This window comes from Ursus maritimus, unplaced genomic scaffold, assembly GCF_017311325.1.
Source record: "Ursus maritimus isolate PB19 unplaced genomic scaffold, ASM1731132v1 scaffold_11, whole genome shotgun sequence".
Classification (NCBI taxonomy): Eukaryota; Metazoa; Chordata; class Mammalia; order Carnivora; family Ursidae; genus Ursus; species Ursus maritimus.
This window is the reverse complement of record NW_024423453.1, coordinates 31,591,660-31,619,231: the sequence shown is the minus strand read 5'-3', so window position 1 is coordinate 31,619,231 and position 27,572 is coordinate 31,591,660. Positions and strand designations below refer to the sequence as shown.

Here is a 27,572-nt window from a genome sequence, read left to right as displayed (position 1 = left end):
ACGCATGTTTTTTAAAAGGATGCATAAAACATGAAAGCTCTGATTAATCTGGTTTGCAATTTGTTGCTAAAAATCAAACATTATATGTAATTTTAAAGGCTCTGCTTTACAGAAGACATCATATAAAAAATTTAAATCTCACACTTTTTGCAGTTTTAAAAGAATAACAGGGAAATGGGTTGATTGCTAAATTCTGAGAAAGTTCTCTCAATTCCACCTATATAAACATCTGAATATTTTAAAACAAGTATCCCAAAGAGACATTCAAATCAAACCTCACTTCCTCCTACTCTTGAACTTGTCATTTGTCTTTTGTACATCTTCTGCCACAACACACAATTATTTTTTCCACGAGCAACATTTGGATGCTCATTTTCCTCCACTTCCTTCCTGATTTAACCAGGATGATAACAGTCATTAGAAGCTCACTATGGTGCTCCATGCTTTGCAATCATTCCCGTGATCCAGGAGGCTGCACGCACAGCCCTGTAATTTACCTAGGCCTCACGGCTCTGGTCAAGAGAGGCGCAGCACAACTGAGACTTACGAATGTTTATTAATGCGGAAAATTTAGCCTCTGACACCAACAGTGTATCTTTAATTGGATGGTTATCATTACTTGCCCTGCCATAATGTTATTCAGTGTAAGAATGGTTCTATAACGAGCATGGTTGAAGCATCTGGACCTACTGAGGTGGATGCCAAATATATTCCAATGTGCCAGGAACTTACACCAAGTCCGCTCAGTGCAAACCCACTCTCAGTGGGCTACCTCCTGAGCAGCTCAGTGTGGGTCTTGAATTTTTTGTCATTTTTAATAATTAAGGCAGTCGCAGTTTGGTTACAAAGACGTCATCCTCTCCATTTTGAAGTTGCAATCTATTGTTGGGGGCCACGCTCAATCTCAAGTAGCTCTCCTGGGAACCGGAAGTCCCTTGTGAGACCTGGTTACAACCTTTGGCTGCCGCACTGCTTTGACAATGTCAGCAGCAGGGAGTGTCTAGTCCCATGCATCCCCTGCCTCCCTGCCTCAGGGTCTTTGTGCTCCAACAGCGCTGCTCTTCCTTACCCTGGGAACAAGGAACTCAGGGGGGCACTCTTTCCCCATTCAGGGTCCCTGTGCTGCCATGGTTCCTTCCCCCATATTTTTTTCCCAGGCTCTGGGAGTAGCAGAACAAGACCACAAGTGTGGAAGCTCAGCAAACATGCAATCAATGGGGGGAAATGTTTACTTCTCTTCACACAGAGTTTACCAAGACAGCCTTGTAGCTTTCAGAGGAGGAACAAGCTGAAAAGCATACCCCACTTTCTCCCCCCAAAAAAAAGTCTCCTCCTTCTCACTCACTGCATTATTTCCTATTGTTCCTATTACCACAAACAGAAGCGTACAGCAAAACAAATGTGCTACCTTACAGTTCTAGAGGTCAAAAGTCTAAAGCAGTCTTATGGAGCTAAAATCAAAGTGTCAGCCAGGCTGTGCTCTTTCTGATGGCTCTAGGGATGAATCCGGGTTTTTCCAGGCTCTCAGAGGCTATTTTCTTTTCATCATGACAATGAATCACTCAAACCCAAGCTTCTGTTGCCAAATCCCCTCTGTCTCTCCTGCCTCTGTTGTGCATGACCTTTGTGATTACATTGAGCCCAACTGGGTAATCCAGGACACTCTCCCCGTCTCAAGATCCTTAAGTTAATTATATCTGCAAAATCACTTTTGCCTTGTGAATTAATATATCCACAAGTTCTAGGAGTTGGCAGGGACATAATTGTGTCTATCCCACTCCCATTTTCCCTCTGATGTCCAAAGTCATCAGACCATCATGGACTCTAGTGCAGAACCTCAGGCAATTAGGATTCCTATGCCAATAATCAGAGCTCTCCAACTCAGCCTTGGAAAATTGGATAAGTCACTATAGTAGCCAACCTCGGAGATATCCTCGATGATCCTCATCTCTTGTTATTTACGCCTTTGTATGAGGGCTTCTCCTACATTGAATCAAGGAAGCTGTGTGACCACTGAATACAAAAAAAAAAAAAAAGGTTCACTTCTCCTTTGGTCTCTTGGAATGCCCTCTTAGGGGAAATCCAGAAGACACTCAAGGAGTCCTATGGGAGGCCCATGTGGGAGGGAAGTGAGGCTTCTCACCAACAGTCAGCACCAACTTTCTGGCCACATAATATGGATCCTTCACCCCAGTCAAGCTATCAGATGATATCTGACTGCAAATTCACAAGAAACACTCAGTTAAAAGCATCCAAGTGAGCCACCCTGGAATTCCCGACCTACAGAAACTGAGAGATAGTAAATATTTATAGTCTTAAGCCACTCGTTTTTGGGTAATTTGTTCTGCAGCAAGAGATAATGAATACAGTCATATCTCCAATGTAATCCTCAGACTTAACTCCTAGGGATAGAAAAAATGCTCAGCCAGTACTTAATATCATCCCATTATAACTGATGATGTCATTAGAATTTTTTAAAAAGACTCATTTTTTTAGAGCAGTTTTAGATTTACATCAAAATTGAAAGGAAGGCAGAGGTTTCCCATATACACCCTGCCCCCCCCCCACATGCATAATCTATCTTGTTGTCAACATCACTCACCATGATGGTATATGTGTTACCAAGGATGAATCTTCACTGACCCATTATGATCATCCAAAGTCCATGGGTTACCCAAGGGTTTACCCTTGATGTCAGACACTCTCAGTGGGTTTGGATAAATGTATAATGACATATATCCATTGTTACAATATCACACAGATCATACAAAATATTTTCACTGTCCTAAAAATCCTCTGTGCTCTGTCTATTCATCCCTCTCTGCACCCCTGGCAACCCACTCATCTTTTTACTGTCTCCATAGTTTTGCCTTTTTTAGAATGTCATATAGTTGGAGTCAAACAGTATGCAGCCTATTCAGATTAGCTTCTCGCACTTAGCCATATGCATTCAAATTCTTCCACAAGCACTTTGATCATGACAAGTTTTCATCCTCTCTGTTCTGCCATTTCAGTCACAATAACACAATTTAAGAGAGCTAATCTGATGTCTGTCAGTTGCTCACTTTTTGCTACACTCGACAGGTATAGCACTGACCCACCGAGCCAGTGAACTTGTCCCCTTGCCAGCATATAAAGGCAACTCAATTGAATTTCAGAGGCCTGGTGGGCTTACTTGCTGGAGGTACACAGGTCTCCACAGTCTGCAAGGCCAAGGAGCCACAACTTCCTATTATAGTCATACTCTTAAGTGGAGACCCAGGAAGTTGGCATTCTACAGAATAGAGAAAATGGGGTGAAGAGACTCAGCCACAGAACTTCCCTTTATCACTGCCAGGTTTTAATATTTGCTTATTCTAATACAAAAGGTCAGCTAAGAAGGTTAGTCAAACCACTGATTTATGATTTCTCAAAGCAGGGGAGGGGCACTATTTGTGTATGATGTTGGGTAATTCTTAATTGTATTATACTGTTCCATTCACTGCAGGATGGTAAGCATATCTGACCCTGCGTGGTAAATGTCAGGATCCTGGATACACACATAATACATGGGCACGCATGCACACACACACATTTCCAAACTTAAGAAATATTAATAAAGCTTGGACTGTATTTCTTGCTACCCAAGATTCTTAGGCTGAGTGGCATATTCACTTATTCACAAATATTTATTATGTGCCAGGCACTGTGCTAAGTAGACAGTAGGGATAATCTGGTAAGCAAAGCGTGTAGGTCCCTTTCAATGAGCGTATATTGTAGAGATGAAGACCAACGTAAATAAGGGAACTGATAGGAATGCTTTGAAGGTGGCTATATATGCTTGTATTAGAAGTTCTATAATAGATGGATTTGAACTAATTTTGAAGGGCAAGGGAAGCTACCTATAGAAGACACACAAGAGCTAAGGAAGGCATTTCAGGAAGAGAAAACAGCTAGGGAAGAGGCCCCAGTGTCTTAGGGGATGTGGCCTAGATAAAAGACTAAATACAGTTCATGTGGCTGCAACAGAAAAATCAAAAGAGCACCTGCATGGCCCAGTCAGTTGAGAATCCAACTCTTGATTTCAGCTCAGGTCATGATGTCAGTGTCCTGGGGTCAAGACCCATTTGGGGCTCCATGCTCAGCTCAGTCTGCTTGGGATTCTTTCTCCCCTCCTCTCTCTCTCTCTCCTTCTCTAAAATAAATAAATAAATCTTTTAAAAGAGAGAGAGAGAACAGGGTTCAAGAGAAGAGTGGAAAAGTATACGGGGCCAGACCATATCCTGGATTTGGGGTTTTGCCCTAAGAACGAAAATATAAAATTAGAGCTAAGAGAATATAGGACAAAAAGAAGAAGGAAAGAGAAAGTTTCATAAGGAAACAGAGTTAATGCATCAGTGCTGCTAAGGAGTCAAGTCAGCGGTGTGGAGCCAGCCTCAGTGATGCAGCACGACCTCTAGCAGCGGGTCAGGAAAGAGCATTCAGCTACGCCTTGCACTTTCCTGTCACGCCTGCCAAGACATCATGCAGTGAGGAAGCCCAGCAACCACGTGGGAAGACCACGTTCCAGCAACAGCGCCACCGAGGTCCCAGCTACAGCCAGTACCAACCTCCAGACACGTGAGAGTGTGTATCTCTGGATGACCCTAGTCCTTGGCCTTGGAGCTACTCCAGTAGATGCTGAGCGGAACAGAGAAAAACTAGATCTGTAAATCCCTGTCCAGATTGCAGAGCCATGAACAAATGAATATTGACATTGTTTTAAGCCAGTACATTTGGAGTTGTTTGTTAAGCAGCAGTAAATAATTAGAGCACTTCTATATTCCATATGGCATAGCTACAGGATGGAAGGGGCCATCTGACCAGCATCAGACTGTGCGTGGTCGAGAAAGGAACATTTGACTATGTTATGCCGCTGATATGTAGGGGTCTGTCCACGGACAAGTTTGCATTCACTACCTTGACGAGTACAGATGGCAATGAAAATCCTCAACAGGGCTTAGCAACAATGAAGTCATTGGTGACCTTAGGGAGAGTTGTTTCAGTGAAGAGATGCTTGAGGAAGCCAGATATGAGAGGACTGAGTATGAGGACGTCAAGGCAGATGTATAGACAACTATTTCCAGTAATTTTGTTATGAAGGGCAGAGCAGGAGGGATAGGGTGGAGCTGGTCAGGGATCAAGAATCCAGGGAAGCTTTCATTTTTATTGGGAATGTGTAAATAGGGAAGAATTGGCCTGAGAAGAATCCAGCTGAGAGAGGGAGGTTGAAAGGAAGAGAGAGAAACAAGGTGCAAGGATTGGGGGTGGGGGGGAGGAAATTAGATTTAAAGCAGGCAGAGGAATTCATCTTAGAAGAGACAATTTTTCTATTTCCCTCAGAAAAAGGAGGAGCCGAGGAGTACATATACAGGTGGGTTTGTTCATTTCGTACCAAAATCTAAGACCGCCTTTCCTCTTTAAAGTCGATCAAGCTTATCTGCTGAGAGTGAGATGGAGCAAGAATCCAAAAGTTGAGGAGTGGCGACAATAAGGGGTGCAGTGTAGGCTCGGCCACCTGTAATTGTGACCGTTTTCCTCCCTGGTGTGACTCTGAAACCAGGACCTCTCTCAACTCTCTGAATGGCTCATTCCTCCTAGTGAAAGACCCTGCTCCTTCACTCACACTCCTATCCCAGCCTCAAATCACCCATGTCTATCCCGTCAAAATCCCTCACGAGCCACCCCCCACCCCCATCAACGCCAGTGTAGACATCCTTTTAATCTGGGCAGACAGCCTTCACACAGCAATTTTTGCCTGAAGTTTCTGACAGCAAGGAAACACCTTGTGTTATTCATGAGATATCTATTTCTTCATTAGGTTATGGTATCTTTAAAGAGCAGACATCATGCCTTTTTCCTGGTATCTCCCACAGTGCCCAGTATTTAGCAGATGCACACCTCTCTACTCAATAATGTTTGTGAACCGTTTTTTGTTTTTTAAGATTTTATTTACTTATTTGACAGAGAGAGAGAGAGAGGAAGAGAGCACAAGCAGAGGGAGCGGCAGGCAGAGGGAGAGGGAGAAGCAGGCTCCCCACTGAGCAGGAAGCCTGATGCAGGACTCGATTCCAGGACCCTGGGATCATGACCTGAGCTGAAGGCAGATGCTTAACTGACTGAGCCACTCAGGTACCCCTGTGAAATGTTTTTAACTTGAAGTTATTATCCACTTAGAATATTAAGATCTATTCCTCTTATAATTTGTTGAAAAGTTACAACTATTTTTTTTATTCCTATCAGTGGTACCAAGGAGGTAGAAGAGACATCAAAAACAAATTGTCTACAAAGACCATTCGTGTTTTACTCATGAAAGGAGATGTAATTTCTTCTGTTTGTGGGGTCAAAGGCTGGCTAGCTGTGTGGTAAAGTAGATAAAAATGGGACTCTGAAAGCAAAGAGCCCTAAAATGAATCCTCAGATCCAAAATTGCTAGCTATGTTTCTTCAAATCCATCATCCTCCTTTTTTTTTTTTTTTTAAAGTAGGCCCCACACCCATCGTGGAGCCCAGTGCAGGGCTTGAACTCACAACCCTGAGATCAAGACCTGAGTTGAGATCGAGTCAGATGCTTAACTAACTGAGCCACCCACGCGCCCCTCCATTTTCTAGTCCATAAAAAGGAAAAATGACTACATATATTTCAGGGTTATTGTGAGAATAACAGAAACAAACCAACACAAAACAAAACATGTATAAAATAGTCAGCACTTAGTAGGGCCTTAATAAATCATAGCCGTTAGTATTTGTTCAACAACTAATCTCAACCTCTAATTGAGACTCAATATGACTCAAGCCAATGTACGGGCTATTACTAAAAAAAAAAGATTCATTTGGATATTTATATCTGCCTCAAGGACATAACAGTTGTATAAGAAATGAGAAGTTAAGTTTCTTCCAAATGAGAAATTTGATTTCTTTAAAACAGATTTATTTAGTAAAAACCATACAAATGGTGAAACGATTGTGGCAAGGATTGTTCATTCTGTCATGTTTGTTTGTATTCATGAAGTGATAAGCTAAACACTTGTTCCCCTTGCACTGTATATGTTTGCTTAATTCAAATTTATATTAGAGTTCTTGTTGAGGAAGCATTGCCCTGAGGCTTCCAGAAAAAATTTACTCAGGAGCAAAGCTCTGCAAGTTTTAAGACAGCCTCTGAGATAACCCTGGGCTATGTTATTCATTAAATTCACTCTCAACCTGATAGCCTCTGACCAGCACAGGTTGGTAATGACCGTGAAGATAGCTGTCTGGGACATGGTGTTACTAAATGCATTCATATTTTAAAAGTAGACAAAAATGAGGTACAAATTTTCAACCAATTCTCAGCTAGCTAAAGTAATTTAGGGTAGAGGAAAGCAGTGTATCCCAATCCTTCTAACCCTATCCACTTGGGATAACAAACTGAGTACTCTTAGAACTTGGCTCTTTAAAAAATAGAGTCTTTTTGGTCAGAAACAGTGACCATTCCAGTAGCAATAAGCATCTCTAGCACCTAAATAGTGGTTTCGAAATATCATTTCTCACCGGAGGGAGGTATTTTAGACGCAAGGCAGGAAATGTGCTAGAGAAGCCAGGAACAGTCTTTCATTCCACATACTAGAAGGCTATCAAAGAAAACAAGGGTCGTATCCAAACGACTTGGGAGCCAAACTGAAGTGGTCCCTGCTGGCCAAAGATTGGTTACTTTGAGCTTCAACAAGAGTAAGTAATGCATAGATGAAAACCGTAACATGTTTAAATCCAAAAGTTCACAATGATATGTTTTTATTTTAATTAATTGGTCAGTTTCAAAGGATAACAGGAAATCAACTATTTGTTTTGAAAACTAGAAAATGAAGGGAAAGAATCAAGCATTTATTATATATTTCTTACATGAGCTGTGCCACTGTAAAGGAGGGAAATGTCTCTTTACGAAACTATTCCAGTAAATTTAAAAAAGAAAAAAAAAGAATTGCAACATCTAATGAATTAATGTGTATCAATCGTTGCTGACATGTCCAAAAGAAAGGCCACCAAAAATATGTGTTTCTTGGTGAGAGAACATAAAGCCACCTACAATCTTGCCAAAGAGATCAAATGTGAGTCTGATCAAGCCTTTGGATCCAGCCGCCAATTTCAGGAAACATCAAAGACACAAAAATACACACAGCCTCACCAAGAATATGAAATCAGAAAAACCCAGATGGTATGAAACTCTACATGTCACACGGCCTTACTTCTTCAACAGATAAGTTGCCAGCAAATAAAAGGGGTGGAAGAGGAGCCTAGAGATGAAAAGACATTTAAAAGATACATCAAAGTTTAAAAAAATGGGCAAAGCTAAAATACAGTATCTAGGTATGCATGTTGGGATAATAAAATTACTTTTTAAAACATAAGTGATTACCTAAATGATTACCTACTTTTGGGGGTGGGAGCAAATTGTGATTAGGATGGAATACATGGAAGGGTTTTCTGTGGTAACTAGAAAAATGTCTTGACGTGGTTGTTTGGTTTATAATAATCCATCTGTCCACATATTTGATTTGTGTGGTTTTCTGAATCTATGTTGCATTTTTTAAGGCCTTTAGAATGTATATGAATGATAAAGAAGAAAGTAGTCTCCTACCTTTGGTTCTTGTGCTAATGCTTTCAAGGAATACAAGTTTTCGGGTGCCTGTCTGCTTCAGTCAGTAGGCACGCAACTCTTGATCTCGGAGTTGTGGGTTTGAGCCCCACATTGGGTGTACAGTTTACAAAAAATAAAATCTTTTAAAAAATCAGAAAAGAAATACAAGTTTTCCCTCAAGATTTTGCAGACTATATCTTGTTTGTTCAAATGAGCGATTGAGACCCAACTTGACACCCTAACTGAAGATGAACTTTTTGAACTGTCAAGTGACAGTTAAAGATTATCCCTAGGGGTGGCTTGGTGACCAAACATAATCAACTTGAAAGATGGGTTTCTTTTATTCACTCACTCACTTATTTATTTATTTATTCACCTATTTTTAAAGTTTTTAGGATGCCTAATTTGTTCTATACACTAGAGATGTAGAGATAAAAACAGTGAATTTGAAGAGATGGACAACAAAATCATGAATTACAACACTAATTAATGCTAATATGTGTGTAAATGCATAAGGGTACATGGTAGCTTAGAAAGTTATAGCTGATCCCAAATAAGGAAGCAAATCATGTAAGACATCTTAGAGAAAGTGTTGCTTGAGTTAGACTTTGAGAAATGAGTCCAATGAAGTCCAGTGGCTGAGAAAGGAGAGGAATTCTGGACAGAAGGAACTTCTAGAGGAAAACCAAGATATGAGAGATCATAGCATATTTGAGGAACAGGACATAGGTCAATCTATCTAAAGATAGGGTGGTTGGGAAAGTAAGGGAATAAAAAAAAAATTAAGGATAAGCAAGGTTTTACAGATAGAAATAGGACAGAGAAAATGGAACACCCAGCAGCAAGTAGGAACTATCTCTTTGGTGGATAGAGAACGGATGGAAAATAAATGGGTGGATGAAAATGCCATGCCAAGAAGTTTAAACTTCCTCTTGAAGGTTACCTACAACCATGAAAAGACTTCAAGCATAATGATATGAGCAGATTTGCATTTAAGGAAAATCGCTTTGACAGATGTGTGGAATGCTAAGTGGGGCTGAATAGTTTTGGAGAAGAACAAGAGTCCAAGTGAGGGGGAAAAAAAATCACAACCTGAACTAAGGCAACGGCAGTGGGAGTGAGGAGGGAATAAATTTGAGATCAATGAGAAAATCAAGAGAGGTGATATGGGGAAGTTGGATGAAAATGCAGGCTTATTTTCATGTTTCTGCCTTGGGGTGATATTATTATGACCTTGAAATTGTAGAAGGAGAGCAAGAAAAATATTTAAAATAGATGCAGGATCCAATCAGATGACAATTAAATATTTTAGAAGGCAAAGAAAGAAACAATCCAATTTATTCAGAGAAGAAAATGAGCTGCAAATATTGGGAGGGGGTAGCAAATTCATCTCATGTGAGAATTATGTAATGTGTCAGTGGAGTCCAAGGAAAAGACATCAAGTCTGACCCATCTGGAGGGCATTAACATCACCATTCGAAGTCTTGGACTGACAGGTGGTGGCATAAAAAAACAAAAGTTCACCTTGCACATTTGCAGTGTAAGGCCTCACTTCCAGCCCAGACTGCTTATTGGTATGCAACCTCAGCCAGCTGAGAAGCGAACCCTGAAAATCGCTTGGGGTGGTAACCTCAAAACTGTATGACATTACATAATTATATTCTCAACCCTGGGAAGAGTTGACTTAAGTATCAAAATTATGAAGTAAATAAAATCTACTTGTAATGTTACCATTTTTTGGGTGAAGGAGAAAAACCTGTGCATATTAGATATTTTAGGTTTAAGGGAATTTTTCTTCTTTGATTAATTTTGTAATTCTAACAAAAATGTGTAAATGATAGTTGACTTAGATTTGGGGTTTTACATTACAATTTTACTAGTTTCGTAACAATAATGGAATGTTTCCAAGAATGTGGAATCTTAATTCAGCTTATGTATAAGCGTTATTTTCTAGACTTACAAGAATTTATTAAGTACTTGGGAAGGTTTTGCTTGTTAGTGAGTCAGATGAAGTACATTTAAAAGAAATTTAATATAGATATTTAAATGTAGTTCGGAATATTTAAAAAATGTAAATAAATGGTTAAAATAAATGTAAGTGGTTAAAATTGCCATATTAATAAATATAATAATAACTGAATGTGTAGACTAGATCAAAAAGAAAATATTAAGAAAATGTAACCTCTGGGACACCTGGGTGGCTCAGTTGGTTAAGCAGCTGCCTTTGGCTCAAGTCATGATCCAGGGTCCTGGGATCCAGCCCCGCTTCGGGTTTCCTGCTCAGCGGAAAGCCTACTTCTCCCTCTTCCTCTGCTACTCTCCTTGCTTGCATTCTCTGTCTCTCTCTCTGTAAAATAAATAAATAAAATCTTTAAAAAATAAGATAAAATAAAATATATATTAAGAAAATGTAGCCTCTGAATAATCTTTTCTGGGCCCCCTAATCTATGAGGGCATCCAAAAATATTGCATTGACAGGTGATTTATGGTCTTTATCACAGGGGCCACAGGAGAAAGCAATTATGGATTACATGACAAGGTACCTTCGGGATATGCAACGGAGGTTGTCAATAGACATCTTGAGACCTGGATTATATTCTGAATGTTTATTCTTTTAAAGATATGCACTGAAGGGCACCTGGGTGGCTCAGTCCCTTAAGCGTCTGCCTTCAGCTCAGGTCCTGATCCCAGGGTTCAGGGATCAAGTTCCGCATGGGGCTCCCTGCTCAGCGGGGAGTCTGCTTCTCCCTCTGCCCCTCCCCCTCTGCTCTTGCAAGCTCTCTCTCTCTCTCTCTCTCTCTCTGTCTCTCACACAACAATAAATTAATAAAATCTTTAAACAAACAAAAAATTTTACACTGGATGCCTATCACAACCCACATGCCCTGGCATTATGGTAGTGAACGAAATAAACATCATCTGCATGTATTATTAGAGATAAAAAATGGTGAACATGAAAAAGATAACTATTGCTAAGTGTAATGGACAGAATTAAAATAGAGTGAAATGAAAGAGAGTGACTAGGGGCTACTTTGGATTAGATGGGCAGGAGAATTTATCTAAGGAGATAAATTTACATTGAAATTCTAATTATCCAAACAGAATCAATCTTCCTAAATAAGAGAAATGGTGTTCTGTTCAGAGGGAAGGGCTAGGGCAAAGGCCCTGTGGCAGAAATCAGCTCAGTGAGTTTGAGGAAAATAAAAGCTCTTTGGCTGGTGTCTAGTGAGTGAGGAAAGGGCTAGGAAATGAGGTCAGAGAAACTGCAAAGGTCTCATCTTATAACACAAGGTAAGGAGTCTGGATTTCATTTCATGTGTGGTAAGAAAATTTTTGAGGGTTTTGGGCAGAGGAGAAAGATCTAATCTCAATTGTAACAAACACTGCATGAAGAAAGGATGATAAAGGGGCAAGAGGGGAGCAGCAAGGCCAGTTATGGGATGTTGAAATAGTACTGCTGAGAAAGATGGTGACTTGTACAAGGGTGACTTAGGATCTGTTCTACAGGCTGAAGCAACAGAACTTGGTGACGGGCAGGGTGGGAGGAATGAAAAAGAGAAAGACAGGAATGAAGAACAACTCATAAGTATTTGGCCTAAGGAAATGCTTGAATGTGGTGGTTTTGTGCTGACAGGGGAAAGACACAGGGAGGAGTGGTTGAAGAGGTGGGTGCAAAATTCAATGGTTGGATGGTTGGAAATACAACTCTAGAATTCAGGAAGGTGTTAGGGTTGGCCATATAAGTTTGGGGATTTTTGCTATATACCATATGTACGTAAATATAACCTGGTTTATTTTCTTTATAAAAATGATCACTCAGAAAAGAAGGCATTCCTATATTGAATGTCTCATAGGATGGCACATAATAGCAATCATATCCGACCTTATAAGTTGTAATCAAAAGTCAGACAAAACCATGAGAAATATGTAGAATTAATGGAAATATCCATAAGAGTTCGAGAATCCTGAGATTACATGTAGGAACAAAGGATTCTATCAAATTGAAAGTTAAAGAGTAATAAAGTAAAACAGTATTTGCATTTCTTATGATCCCAAAGAGCCCCCAAATGGAAAATCCAGTCAAGTGATCAAGCCAAATAGGACATGCTAACTTCCTTGAGTACAAAAAAGAGTTATGCAGTATGTATAATATGAATCCATAGAACAAAGTTATGTATCTACTTTGATTTTTAGAGTCACTGAGATAGCAACCAAAAATGAAGTTCAGTATATCCCATTGTAGTGACTGACAGTTGCATGGCTAGAATGTACATAAACTCAATTAACTAGGATGGTAATTGACTTCCTTAATGAGTATGCATCTTTCACCTCTGTATTTATAATTTATTTTTTTAAGATTTTATTTATTTATTTGAGAGAGAGGGAGAGAGCACAAGCAGAGGGTAGTGGCAGAAGGAGAGGGTAAAGCAGGCTCCCCGCTGAACAGGGAGCCTGATGTAGGGCTCAATTCCAGGACCCTGGGATTGTGACCTGAGCCAAAGGCAGATGCTTAACCAACTGAGCCACCCAGGTGTCCCTATAATTTATTTTATATTGTTGAATATAACCAGTGTGATAAAAATTTATGTTAGTTTCAGTCTACATCTAGGAGAGGCCAGTTGCTCAAATCAGGAATTTACATTTCAAATGTGGTTAGCCATCATTTAATTGGAAAGTTCACATTCTTGGGATGACTAATAAATGTACTTCAACTATGTTTAGCTCTTAGCAATAGCCAGGGCTTTGAAAATTGACATAATGCATGTAAGAAACAGGCCTCTCATCGGTAAAAATTAGTGATATGCAGGATAAGTACAGGGCTGTTTAGAATATTGTTTAGGGGGCGCCTGGGTGGCACAGCGGTTAAGCGTCTGCCTTCGGCTCAGGGCGTGATCCCGGCGTTATGGGATCGAGCCCCACATCAGGCTCCTCCGCTATGAGCCTGCTTCTTCCTCTCCCACTCCCCCTGCTTGTGCTCCCTCTCTCGCTGGCTGTCTCTATCCTGTCGAATAAATAAATAAAATCTTTAAAAAAAAAAAAAAGAATATTGTTTAGACTGATTGGAATCTTATAAAGACATTTCCCAACATTTGTTTGAGTGAAAATCCAGACTCTGGTAACCTATACATTTAGGTATAGCACCCTAGACTGGATCCCAAAATAATCTGTCCAGCTGCTGGTTCTGAAGATTCCCGGTTGCTAGAATCTAAGATGATTGGCCAATTCCTGATACGAGAATACTGCCAAATTTGCCTTAGGTAAGCCTTGCTATAAAAAGCTGTTAAGCACCAAAAAGAACAGGGCTATATGACTTCAAGAGACTTACAGAACGGGTAACATTACTGTGACGTGATTGCTCACTAAAAGACATTGGTGTGGCAGGTAGAATCTCTCCTGACACTTGTTTGCATTATATCCTGGTGACAATAAGTGACAATAAACATTTACCAAAAATAACGAATTGGCTTTAGTCAGTTCATAAAACCCAGATATATTAACTGGGTTTATATTAAATAATCTCAGTAACTGTCTTCCTAAATAAACACTTATTTTTCAATACCAGTAAGATATAAAATTAAGTTTAAGAAGATTGGAGAATCAAGTCCAGAGTATTGTTGTTTTTGTTTTTAAGAAGGAATCTGTGGGGCGCCTGGGGGGCTCAGTTAGTTAAGCCACCAACTCCTGATTTCAGCTCAGGTCGTGATCTCAGAGTCATGGGACGGAGCCCCGCACTGGGCTCTGCGCTCAGCAGAGAGCCTGCTTGAGATTCTCTCTGTCCCTCTCCCTCTGCTCCTCTCCCTGCTCGCTCTCTTTCTCTCTCTCCCTTTCTCTCTGTAAGATAAATAATTCTTAAAAAAAAAAAAAAGACTCTGCATATGTGGTGATATAACGTGGTTGTAATGATCACAAAAATTTGACCTATTTGAGTTGACAATTTAAAATCCATAGCTGAGTAATTTATATTTTGGGGTTTGGAGTTTGCATTTTACTACATGATAGTATTGGACCATCTGAAACTTGAGTTTCATCATATGTATAAGTTTGTTTTGTTAGATTTATACAGTTTTTTAGTACTTGAGAATGTTTATCTTTTAAAGCCAGGTAATTAAAGTCATACAAAATGAAATTAATAGATTAAATTTATAAATGCTACTTAAAATATTTGAAGATGTTTTATTAACTAAGCTTATAAACAGAAACAAACATTTTTCAAAAACTCCTTAAAAGAGATTAACATTTGCTATATTATAAATAGAATGAAGAGATTTAAAAGCTGAACTTTAAGGAACAAAAGTGCATGACAATATGGTAAGTCAACATATTAAATATTGCATTTTTAAGCCAGAAATCAACACAATTTCTGTGCAAAATGACAACAAACTAATCTCAAGGACACCAAAAACTCAGATAAGCAGATAACTCCATTTGAAAATCAAAGTAATATTTAGGAAAATTGATCTTATGTCCAGGCACAAAGGACTTCAATTAATTCCAGTTTTACGTGCTACTGGAAGCCACCTTGCATAAAATGCAGGCCTTAGAAATAAAATACCGATTTAATTATTACGGAAGGTAGGATTTCACAATTACAAGTGTTAGATATCCTTATAAGCAACCCTGCCGCAATTACTAAAAGAAAGATAGTGATTACATTGTGGAGATCATGAATAGGCATCTACAAGACAAATGAAAAAATTGCTGTCCCAATGTTGTGCAAATAATGTTGTACCAATGTCCCTAATGGGATAATAACACTTTCAGTGATAGTATCATTCAAAATTCCAAAAGGGCTAAATCTTAAATGGATGTACTCAGGGAAACTATATTCAAGGACTTGAAAGTGGCTCTACTGAAAACAGCGACCGACATCGAAGGCCACAAGTGAAGATTTTGCATAGAATTATTTCATGAAATGCGAGAATGGAAAAATTAATATCTCTCCATTCATATATTATTCTATTAATTGTGTGATTATTAATATGGGCAATCAAATTAACAAGCAAGCATATATTTAGCTAGTTTATCTATATCCCTCAAAGTGTGTATATTTCAGTTCCTAAAATAAATTTTAAATACTTTTTCTTTTGATCTTCTCACTGGGGAGCAATGGCCAGGAATGGGGATGGGGAAGGGACGGTCAGTGAGGCAAGAGGAAAACTGGAGGAGTGTGATATGGTAGAAAACAAAGGACAAATGCCGGAGGAAAATGACAGTAGTCATCAGTGTAAAATGCTGATATAGGCTAAGGACACAAACAAGGAGCTGATCCTTGGGAGCAGCATTGGTGATCCCTGGTACACTTGTCCAAAGTAGTCTCTGAGAAATGGGCACAAGGAAAGGGTAAAAGCCAGACTGGCATTAAGAAAAAGGGATGAGGGGGGTGACATCACAGACTCTAACAGTCTCTTTGACGTATTTGCTCCCACTGCTAAAAGCTGCATGTGTGGCCGCGACGCCACCAACCATTTCTGCCATAGGCTTTAAGGTTCCCCCAGCAGCCCCCCGACTGGACCAGGGAGCCCTGGGGGATCCAGTTCTTCCTCTTCTTATGGGTAGCCGGTCTTCCTCACTGTCTGCCGCAGTCATGTTGGTTTTCCTTATTTTCCCGTGGTGTAAAGAACAAAACTCTTCAGTTATCCTTAAAAATGATGTCTCTGTGATGTAGTTTGCTAACATAGCAGTGTGCTCTGATGTCTATTTCTAGATTTAGCTCATGGTTGAAATATAAACGAAGGTCACCGGCAGTGCTGCACTCTGGCATTAAAAGACATCAGCAGGCTAAACAGTCAGAAATTCTCTGAAGGCCAGCCAAAGTAAGTGCCTTTTTAAAATGAAAAGTGAGTAAATGACAAATGCCAGGGAGAAAAAAAATCTCTGATTTTATCAGTGAATGCCTTATTATTCAAGAGGTAGTCTAAAGTGTTATGCAAATGCATTTACTTGAACTACACATGATTATATCCTTACTTATTAATGGCTCTCTTAGCAGCTAATACATTCTTTCTAATGGCGAGTTTTCAGCTGGAATAGGATTCCTGCCAAGGCAGAAAGCTGATGGACAAGTTGTTTGATCTCAAATGAGAACAGACATACTTCTACTTTATTTCTAAAAAGTGAAGGCAACATCAGAGGCTTCCTATTAAAAGTTAATCCTTGAGTTGGAGAAGATCATTAAGAACAAGGACTGGGATATCGTTGCTATTCTATGTAGACTTATGGGACACATTTTAATAAACGATATTTCTTTCCTGTATTGTTCTCTACCATGACCATTTGGTTCCTGTTTGGGCTTTTCTTCACCCGCCTGCCCTGTCCACACACCCTACTTTCACGGAAGAGAGACACTGAGTGGGCATTTCAGGCTGGTAGTGCTTAAGAAAGAATTTTTCATGGGGTTCAGCCTAGGTCACTAGGGTTCTGCACAGAATTAAAGCAAAATCCCTACCTGATTAAGAAAGTATAACTTTGCTTTTTTCTCTGTATATTTATTTTATTCAGTGAGGGTAGCTATTATAATGCTAGATTCTGGTACAGCTTGGTCACTTCACCAAGTAACATCATTTGGCAACAGGTTAGGTTTTCTTGTCCAAGTAAGTGAATAAAATTTTTTTAATCCATGAATCACTTAAGTTTCTTATGTTTCAACCGCACGACTTGGTCATATTACAGGCTATGTGAGTTCATCTATCAATGCACATTAGTTACTGCCATGCACAAGGGCCTTAAGAATATTTGTTGAAGGGAATGAAATGTTTTTGCTTTTAAAAACCTCTAAGTGAAGAAGCTAAACCCAGTACCTACTACTACCACTTCCAAACCACTATCGGAAGATGAGCGTTTTAATGAGCAATATTTTTGGAACGCCAAGCTAGTGGAGTAGGCACTTAGGAGGACATTCAAAAGTTCAACAAAAAAGACTCGTACCTTACCCCCAAGAGCTTTTCATTTTTAAAACACATTGACAAGCACACATAAAACAAAACAGGGATTTCAACGAAGAAGGACATTTTGTCAAGTTGAAAGACAAAGAAGATCAAACGTTTTCTTTAGACTCAAGTTCAAAGCTGGGTTGAGAGGCCTGGGCGGCATATGAGACTGAAATTCTAGGGGAAAAAAAAATCTTTTCTTTAAACTTTTCTTTTATCCAACAAAAAGAGTTTCCAGGACAATAAAGCTTCAGTAACACTGTTTTTTAGTGATTGTCTAGTGGCATTAAGTACAACATTTCTTTTTAAAAATAGAGATCCTGCTGGAGTGGAGAGGGGTGGGAAGGATGGGGTGGCTGGGTGATGGACATTGGGGAGCGTATGTGCCATGGTGAGCACTGTGAATTGTGGAAGACTGATGAACCACAGACCTGTACCCCTGAAACAAATAATACGTTGTATGTTAATTTAAAGAAATAAATAAATGGAAGAAAGAAAAAAAAAAGAGAGAGATCCCGTCACCAGAGTAAGATAATTCGATGAGCTCATCCAGTACATTGTACACTCATGGGCTTAGAAGGCGGTTTCCCCACATCCTTACAGGTCAAAACTATACAGACTACGTGAACCCTGCTTTCCTTGTGTTTCTAAAACACTCTTCTTCTCTCAGAGGTGAAGAAAAACTTGAAATCAAAGATTAGAATCAAGTAAACAAAGAACCCTTTATACTAACTTTGTATAATACACAATATACCAGCTTATAAAGTTATTACATGGGCAACATGTAAATCTCAAATTTTAAAACAGCATTATGTGTGTGTGCACCCAGAATATTTATAATTTTGATTCTACTATATTGTAGTCATTTCTGGCATCAACTCTGTGAAACTATTTTTCTCTGTACAGTTGCATGAGCTATTTAAAGAGTCTGTTGCTACTTTTACTGTCTTTTATATCTATGCTTAGCTCATAGGTTTTGCACAAAAAGAGCTATGCCCTCCAACTGGTAGATCCCATGGACCTGTGGGGGTCCACGATTACATTCTCAGGGCTGTGCAAGTCTCAAATATGAAAACCAGTCACAGAGCATTTCTTCTCTCTCTGCACATTGTCTTATATTCACTCAAGTGTGATTCTCACACACATCAGCCCAGGGAAACTCTTAAGTAATGAAATCTTACTTCTCCAATGTTTAGAACGAGTTTGTTTTGAGATTTCTTTAATAACTTAGTCCTTAGTCTACAAAAAGCTCTTGGTAATACTGAATAAAGAACTTCAGAAGCCAAATATAACAGCCATGATGACTGTCGGTATCGACAACTTGGCATTTTTTTGCATTGTGGCCTGGGAATAGCATTCCAAAGAATAGAGCATTCCATGAGTCAGTTTCAAGTTTCATGACTGTAAACACAAAAGATGTGCTAATGTTATGGGGGACTTCCTGCTTTCTACCCTCTACTTTTTCTTTTTCTTTTCTTTTTTTTAAATTTTATTTATTTGAGAGAGAGAGAGAGAGAGATCACGAGCAGGGGGCAAGGGTAGAGGGAGAAGAAGACTCCCCCTTGACCAGGGAGCCTGATGTGGGACTCAATCCCAGGAGATTAAGACCTGAGATCAAGACCTGAGCTGAAGGCAGACACTTAACCGACTGAGCCACCCAGGCGTCCCACCTTCTACTTTTTCTTTTTGACATGTTGTACTGCTGTAAATTTCCATACCTAACTTAGAGGTTAGCCAATTACTACTTCACAGTCAACTCTGGGAGCATTTACATTTTGCTTGGCAATAATAACTGTTCTATGTGAACACAGTTGATCCTGTTATCACATGAAACAGGCCAAAGTGAGGTTTCAGAGAGAACTCAGTGGGTGAGTTCTGTGTTGCCACAAACTTAGTGGCTTAAAGCAATGCGAATTTACTATCGTGAGGTTCTGCAGGTTAGGAGTCTGACACAGGTCTCCCCACACTGAGATCGAGGTGTTGGTGGGGTAGCCTTCCTTTCCAGAGGCTCCAGGGGAGTATCCGTCTCCTTGCCTTGTCTGGCTTCTAGATGCTGCCTGCATTGCCTGGCTCGTGGTCCCCTTCCTCACACTCAAAGCCAAAAAGGGCATCCTCTTCACACCACAGCACTGTGACCTCTTCTGCTGCCTCCCTCTTCCAACCGTTAAGAACCTTTTTGACTACATTAGGCCCATCCAGATAATCAAAAATACTCTATTTGAAAATCGGCTGGTTAGCAAACTTAATTCCATCTGCTACTTCAATTCCTCCTTGCAATGTAGCTTAACATATTCAGTTTCCTGGGACTAAGACGTTGACATCTTTGGGAAGCCATTGTTCTGCCTACCATCCTAGGATTCTTAATGCTGCCAAAAATCTAAAGATCCATCCACGAGTCAGGTATGTATGATTAAGTTAACAAACGTTTATATGATAGTATTCATTTCCTGTAAAGATACAGGCACAGCTATATACAATTCTAAAAGAAGAAGAAGAGGAGGAAGGGGGGAGGAAGGAGGAGGAGGAGGAGGAGGAGGGGAGGAGGAAGAAGAGCACAGTGTTTAAATAGTTTGGATAAACTTAGCAGTGCTCTGTGGAAGACTCCTGAATAGGGTGAAGAACTAGAGGCCCTTAGGGTTCTTTGAAATCCACTGGGGACCTACAGAGTGCTGTTCTTCTATTTATCCCTTCCTCTCAGACACCACAGAGCCATAGAGCTTAACTTTTTTAGGGTATAGAAATAAGAAAAAAAATGCTACCCAAAAGATCCATCAAAGCTACAGGATTCTCACCAAATTAGCCTTAGGATTTTTCTTCTCTGTATATGGAAATATAACTTTTAAAAGTCTTTTTTTTTTTTAATCAAAGATCTGGAGACCTGGGGGTCCAGGCCACCTCTGGACCCCCATCTGCTGTTTTCTCTGGCTGCACTGATTGGGAGGAGTGGGGCGACCTTGGCCTCCAGCGTCTTCTGTGAACCATGGTGCCTGCTGCAGGGTGGTGATGCTGGTGCTGGGCTTCCTGCAGGTGGGCTGGTGGTGCTGGGGAGACCATGGAGCGGGTGGGCGGCGGCAAACTCCTACCCCCCTATCACCACTGCTGATGGCCGGAGCCTCGATGCTTGGCCTAGTCTACCTGCTCTGCCCCGCAGTCGGCCACCTGGCCCCCCTGCCAACTGCAGAGAAAAGTCCAGTGTACATTACTCTCCAACACCATTCCTTAGACAGGCCATAGCATTTGGGAAAAGTCCAACTGAATTCCTAGGAAATGTATGAGAAGTATGGACCTGTATTTAGTTTTACCATGGTGAGCAAGACATATTCACTTACCTTCCGGGTAGTGATGCTGCCGCACTATTTCTTAACGGTAAAAATGAAGACCTAAATGCAGACGATGTCTACAGTCGCCCTACAACACCTGTGTTTGGGAAGGGAGTTGCACAGGATGTATCTAAGCCAGGGTTTTTTTGGAGAAGAAAATGTTAAAAAGTGGTCTTAATTTGGCCCACGTTAGACAGCACGTTTCTATAAGTGAAAAGGGAACAAAAGAATACTTTCCAAGTTGGGGATAAAGTAGAGAAAAAAACTGGTTTGAAGCTCTTCCTGAGCTCATAATTTTAACAGCCAGTCATTCCTAAGTGGAAAGGAAATCAGAAGTCAACTCAGTGAGAGAGTGGCACAACTCTGCAGATTTGGATGGAGGTTTCAGCCTTGCGGCTGGCTGGTGCCAGGCTGGCTCCCTTTGCCTAGTTTCAGATACAGGGACAGAGCTCATTGAGAGATCAAGAATATTTTCTGTAAAGCAACCCAGAAACAAAGAGAGTCAGTAGAAAACATTGATGACACTCTCCAAACTTTCCTAGCTTCTACTTACAAGGATGGGCGTCCTTTGACAGATGATGAGGTGGCAGGCATGCTTACGGGGCTGCTCCTGGCAGGGCGACATACGTCCTCAACCACTGGCACCTGGATGGGCTTCTTTTTGGCCAGAGACAAAACAGTTCAAGAAAAATGTTACTTAGAAAACAGTCTGTGGGGGCGCCTGGGTGGCACAGCGGTTAAAGCGTCTACCTTCGGCTCAGGGTGTGATCCCAGGGATCTGGGATCAAGCCCCACATCGGGCTCCTCCGCTATGAGCCTGCTTCTTCCTCTCCCACTCCCCCTGCTTGTGTTCCCTCTCTCGCTGGCTGTCTCTATCTCTGTCGAATAAATAAATAAAATCTTTAAAAAAAAAAAAAAGAAAGAAAACAGTCTGTGAAGATCTGCCTCCTTTAATTTATGACCAGCTGAAGGATCAAAATTTCCTTGATCACTGTATAAAGGAAACATTAAGACTTTGACTTCCTATGATGACCATGATGAGAATGGCCAAAACTCCTCAGACTGTGACAGACTACACCATTCCTCCAGGACAGCAGGTGTACACTCCTCCCCCTGTCTGTCAAAGACTTAAACACTCCTGGGTAGAACGTCTGGACTTCAATCCTGACTGCTACTTACAGGACAATCCAGCATCAGGAAAGAAGTTTGCCTACGTGCCATTTGAAGCTGGGCATCATCGTTGTACCGGGGAGAATTTTGCTCATGTTCAGATCAAGACAATCGGGTCCACTACACTTTGTTGTATGAATTTGATCTCATTGATGGATACTTTCCCACTGCGATTTATACAACCATGATCCACACCCCTGAAAACTCAGTTATCCGATACAAATGCAGATCAGAGTGAAATAGGCTGCAAGGAACTAACATGTGACACATCACTGTAAACCGCAAAAGCATTTGAAGATGATGGAGTTTACAAAACAACTCCAGGGGTAGTCGTCCTTTTTTTTTTTTTTTTTTTTTTGAGTGTAATTTTAAGACAGCTAGCTTAACTTAGGGTTTTTGTATTTTCTTAACCAAATGGCTCCATCAAATCTAATGGCACTTCAGATATTTCCTAATAGTTTTATGATGGATATTTACCATCTATGCTTTATTTAGGGAAATCAGGCTCATAGTAAAAAATTATTTAGGGGGATATTGGTAATTGACAGATTCTAAACACAGTTTCCAGGTGTTAACCTTAACAACACACATAGCTCTTGGCAAGTAAGTTCAGGGTATTCATACCTCGGACTAGATCTGCAAGTATAAATGCCCACTGAGATACTTGGAAACATTAGGTAAACATTACTTGGTAATGTTTGTGTGTGTGAGTGAGTATGGGTGCAAAGGGAATAAACTCACTTTAAAGCCTTGGATAAAAGAGAATCCCATCAACTGTTTTGGTGTGATGATACTCAGCAATGATGGAGTTACGTTGTAGAAAAATGTTCTTTGAAATTTTAACCGGAAACATTGTCTCCAGGAAATTGAGAGATCTGACAATGACTTAATAATTGTATTTCCTAAAAAAATAAGATAATTATTAATAATTATTAATACTGAAGACATGTAACTTGATCTAATTGCTAAGTAGTACATATTTATTCACCTTATAAATTTGTATCTGGATCCATGTGGTCACATGTGTGTGAAAGCCCAAAATAAAGTCCTGAAGGGATCATTTTTGTTCTCTTTGGCTCTAGGTGGTTTCTTGCTTTCTCTCTGGAATCTAATTAGGGATGTTTCTGTTATTAGTTCTGTTTATTAAAACTTAATTTAGGTTAACCATCTTTTTTTTTTTTTTTTTTAATTCAAAATCAGAGATCAGGAACTCTGGCTTTAAGATAAGGGCAGTATGAAGCAGGGCCCTTGGGAGTAGGACCACTGGTCCCATTGTGTGAAGCCTCCACTTAAGAATTGACTCAAATTATAACTGGGGACCTGACTATATACCTGTCATTTAACCACATGGTCTGTTTTTACTAGATAGGGCCAAAATATTTTCCCTTATGTATAAGGGAAAGATGCTGGAGGACTTATATTAAACTATTTGTGAAGGCAAAATCTCTGCTGTCAGAGTTTTTCACATTAAAATGATCTCTGAGGGAAAAAAAAACAAAGATCACTAGTTGCCATGATTTCTCCTGACAAATAAAAACATGGACTTACATTAAACCTGCAATGAATGTAATTTTTATAATTGCTATCACCTAGATGCAAAGTTAGTAGTAAGAATTATTCTTATTTTACAGATGGAAGACCACTGACAAGATTTTTTTAAGGCAAGATGACTGATCTAACTATGTTAACAGTTAGGAATAGATACAATACTACAACTAGATTTTGGTCATCCCTTCTTTCCTTGGTAGATTAAAAATACTAAGAACGCTAATATTAAGAATCCTTCTAAACATGGATGGAAAATAATATGTCGATGTAGGGACAGCTCTACAGAACTAGATACTACACGTCAGCCCAACTGGAGTAGCGAAAACCAGATTTACTCTCTCACCTGGAAAAACGGGGGGGAGGGGGGAGCAGGGAGGACAAAATACATGAAATAATAGTTTCTAAGTCACAGGACATCAAGTATTGAAGGGGATGGTGATCCCTAAGAGATAAGAAGCTAACAAGATGAGCCTTACAATTGCCCCAACTGACTGCCTTAAGAGTTTACAAGTCACCGCACAGGGAAGGAGAGCCAGAAGGAGCCCCGCAGGCGTCCTGAGTGGAGGAGAAAGACTTGAGTCTGGACAGACCTGTGGCTAGGCTTCTCCATGCAACACAGGAAAATTAGCATATTGCAGTTAGCATATTATCTTGCCTTCCCACAAAGATTCTTTATCAGAAACACTATGTTTTCATTCTACTTCCTTATTTAAAAATGCTTCAATATGTCTAATTTATCATTGTACTGATTCCACAGAATATGATTAAGGATTTAATATATTAACTTTCATCCTTTGAATTGTTCCCATTAGGAACAGAAGTAACCAGGATCATCCCGTAAAGCACAGGCGTGCATGCTGTATGGACTATTCACATTCTGAAATGGAGCAATACATTCCGCAGCAGCAGAAGCCTGTAGGTGACTCATAAAGGTCACCCTCACCCACATCATTACAATATCCCAGCAAAGAGTTTGCCAAACCATGACCAAAATGAGGAGGAGAAAAACATATCTGCCCCACATTAAGTGTCAGCTCCTAAATTCTGTACAGAGATATTAGCTTAATAGCTATTTGTCATAGTTGGGTCATACTGAGCCCAAAAAGCCCAACCAGTTACTCAGGCATTAGCTGCATGCTTTGTTCTGGGGAGGGCTTGATCCAGCCAAGGCAGCTGTGGCAGCAGAGCAGACCCCAGGGGCTCCTACTACCTCTGCTTGTCTCAGTGGCTTAACCCAGACCCTCATCCCCCAGGGATCTAGTCATCATGCCCTTCATAGGCTGGGTGGATTGCCATGTCCATTTACGGTCACGAGGGGGCAAAGGAACACCTAGAAAACCCAATGCCACTCATATTCCTGTCACCATCATGTAAAAACAGCCTTACATCCTCCTGACGAGAAGGGGCACTTATCTCTGCCCAAGCCGATCTCGTCTCACCTCTTGGTCTCTGATAAAAAGCCAAAAATGGTTCACTATCCAACCCATCACACATGGATCGTCTATTGGGAACACAATGGAAGAGAAGTATGTTTGATTCAGTGAGAATCTGTGACTTGAAGGGTGATATAAAATCCTTGCAGAGTACTGCCTCTGAGCTGCTGTCTCAGTGTGTCTTCACCACACACACCATGACAACATACCCTCAGGGAAGAAGTTTCTGGGTGGCGGAGTATGTGATACTTTGGGATCCCATGGTTACAGGCCTATTCCTGCTCTTCCTTTGCTTTCAAGATGATCCCCCAACCTGACATAGTGTTAGCTGGTGTCTCATCTCAGTAAACTGAACACTCCATAAGCCCTCAGGTACTGATGATGTTGGATGAGGCCCTCCAGAAAGAAGAGCAAACCCATTCTCAGAATGTGTGTCTATTCCACTGAGAACGAACCACTGGTCTTTCTAGAATGGCTGGTTTGACCTGCCTCATAAAGCAAGGATGCATTCATCTGTTGCTCACAGTGACATTTTGCTGTGGGGGTAACTACGCCCACTTTGGTAAGCTGGAGTCCATGCTGGCCCAGGAGTCTAAGTCTGTAGGTGCAGATGACATGACCTTCCTCTAGAACCCCAGGGGGGTGGCATTTGAGTCTCCTGCTGCAGCTTGCCACACATGCTGCAAGATACCTTTGACCCACAGTTACCTCTAATACAGTAGCACCTACCCAGTGACGCAGAAAGCAGGGCTGCTGACACTGCAATCTAGACCAGCGACAGAGCTCTTTCCTGCTGTGCGCCCTACTCAGAACGGGCAGCCTTTTGCATCATCCGGTAAATGGATCAGAACACTACCCTTAGATGTGAAGTATCTGCTGCCTCAAAAACCCAGAAGCCTCACCAGGCATCGTGCTGACTCAGTTCACAAACTGAGCAGTGGATGACAATTTTTTATTGGATGACCATCCTTCAGCCTCCGTGTTATCCATCCTTGATCTTGTCTAATGGTACGAATGGAGTAGTACTCTCACTGGCTACCCAATAATTTTGCCCCTAAGGGTGGTCTATTTTGTTAACCTTCTCCCTAACTCTCTGCAGGCCAGACCCCCCAATAGCTAACCATTCTCACCTCTGTAGTCATTATAATTGTGCCCCCTGACTTTTGGCAATTAGGCACTGCCACTGGGCCACTATTAGGTTCAGGTTCTTATCACCCATTACCAACAGCATTAAACTTTGTAATAGTTTGTTTCTATTGTCACCAGAAGCCTACAGTTACCACTCAACTACTTAGCAGCCCTTGTGGCCCTCTCAGCAGTTACATGTCTTTATGGCTTTGTTAGATGGTTTGTCTGGTGGGCCTACTTCTATGAAACATAATCATCTGGTGAACTGTCCAACCAAAGATAATCTATCCATTCCAGCATACCCACTTCCTTCAACTTTTAATCCTTCCTCCACACTCTGTCACAATAATATGCTCACATTTCAACTTTGCTTGGAATTAGCCATTGCTTTTTCCATGCTTCTAGGAGCCATCCTGGTAGTGAGTGTACACCATCTCCCAGGATCCCAACCAGGGCGTTAAATACTATTAATTTAAGATCGCTCTTATCCTGCAACCCAAGGACCCTATGTGGGTGCTATTAAAATTCTATTAAATTCTCCCCTAGTTTACGACCTGACTCTCTTGATCTTCACCCTGCTTCCTGTCTCATGTACTCCTCAAGCTCCTCCCAGTTCATGCTAGCCAATTCTTGCAGCTCCTTTGGGGTAGACTCTGTTCTTCTCTGCAGGCCCAGCACCTCTCCAGCTGAGTTTTCCTTAACCTGAATGATAGTTACCTAACCCTGATCAAGATCTAGTAGCCTGGAGATAGGACAAGTCCTAAACGGGGCACCTTTTGCTTGGGGAGAGAGCTCTGCATTGTCAGCCAGCTTGGAGGCGGGGCGGGAGTGTCTGCCCTTACCAGAGAGGGGTGGGCTACGACTACAGGCTCAGGAAGTTCACCAGTCTGCACAGTGAACATCTTCAGCAGCATCCATTCAGATGCCTCCACCTCGCTTGTCAGGGTCCTGGGTTTGCCCAAAAAGTGCCCTGACCACCGCATAACAGACCTGCCTTCTTGGCAACTGTCTTTGAAGTCTATCCATACAGACTATCATGTCCTGTGCTTGGGCCTCAGCTTTCTCAGCAACCCTGCTGCAAGAGATGAAAACTAGCTCCTGTGCATCCAGAGGCCCTCTGGCTTTAACACCTGGCTTCCCCCGGCCCGTTATTGCCCTCAGCTGTTCATTACGTTTCTATAGAATAAGAATGGCCTAGCAATAGCCATCCAACCCTTTTATCCTCACAGCTACAATTTTCTCCATCCTTCTCAAATGCCAGCCGACGCACTAACACATTCCTCTCAAGGACACCATCCCAATCCATCGCCAGCGCAAGGTGTACAATTGGAACCTGTGCCAGCAACTGCCTGTTCTCCACTTCCACAAGTGATGGGGTCTGGCCGCATAACTCTGCCATCTACCACTCCATTAAT

General features: G+C 40.9%; 1 pseudogene; it reads left to right on the top strand.

The window, feature by feature from the left end:
- Positions 1-667: 667 nt before the first annotated feature.
- On the top strand, positions 668-26,127 carry LOC103658077 (annotated as a pseudogene).
- The last annotated feature ends 1,445 nt before the right edge of the window (positions 26,128-27,572 follow it).